Below are 797 nucleotides of genomic sequence, written 5' to 3'. Positions count from 1 at the left end.
TGTGTGTGTGTGTGTGTTTGTGTGTGTGTCTGTGTGTGTGTGTGTGTGTGACTCTTTGTGTCTCAGTTTATCCCACCCTACCTCTTGTCGATAGATACTCGTGTGTTTACATCCCAGTAACTTAGCGGTTCGGCCAAATTGCCGATAGAATAAGTAGCAGGCTTTAAAAAACTATAAGTACTTGGGCCGATTCATTCAGCTAAAAGTGACTCTAGGCAGTTCGCCAGCATGACTGCAGTCTAATAACTGAAACGAGTAAAAGATACGGCTGCACATTTCTGACAGTCTCTCCACAATTCGCGATTTCCCATTGCCCTTGACAAGTCCTTCTTGCTCCCGTTTGTATCGTCTGAGAGTTAATCGAGGAATTTTTGAGGAGCAGGTCTTCCGTGAGTTGTTTCTCTCAATAGTAGCTAAAAGATTTGTATTTTCATCAAAATCTGTACCACACTTGACAGGTGATAGGTTTCGCTACCGCCTCCTTTGTGTCGACGTAAAACGGAGATTTTGTTCGATAACAATGGCTTCCAACATGAATACATCAGAGTGATTATGAAAATATATGATGTCAATGCGCAATCCTAAAGAACACCAGATTGGATATCAGAAGCGTCAGTATCACCATCAGGAGAGAGAAACTGAGCATCCATATTATGTAGAGTATATTTATAGCAGGAACTATGGCATCAGTTATTCCATACGCAACGAGTATTCGCATAAGCTTTCCTCTATGGATGGTGTAATAATGACTTCTATCTTTGTAAGTCTCTCTCACTCACTTTCTGTATATATATATA

The 797-nt window shown here is 40.8% G+C and overlaps 1 protein-coding gene across 1 annotated transcript in view; it reads right to left on the bottom strand.

Annotated features, from left to right (window-relative positions):
* Positions 1–797, bottom strand: part of LOC106884394 (metabotropic glutamate receptor 3) — a 498339-nt gene that overhangs the window by 96672 nt on the left and 400870 nt on the right. The gene's annotated exons all lie outside the window — the stretch shown is intronic.

The sequence above is a fragment of the Octopus bimaculoides genome, chromosome 12 (assembly GCF_001194135.2).
Source record: "Octopus bimaculoides isolate UCB-OBI-ISO-001 chromosome 12, ASM119413v2, whole genome shotgun sequence".
Classification (NCBI taxonomy): Eukaryota; Metazoa; Mollusca; class Cephalopoda; order Octopoda; family Octopodidae; genus Octopus; species Octopus bimaculoides.
This window is presented reverse-complemented; position numbering and strand designations above follow the sequence as displayed.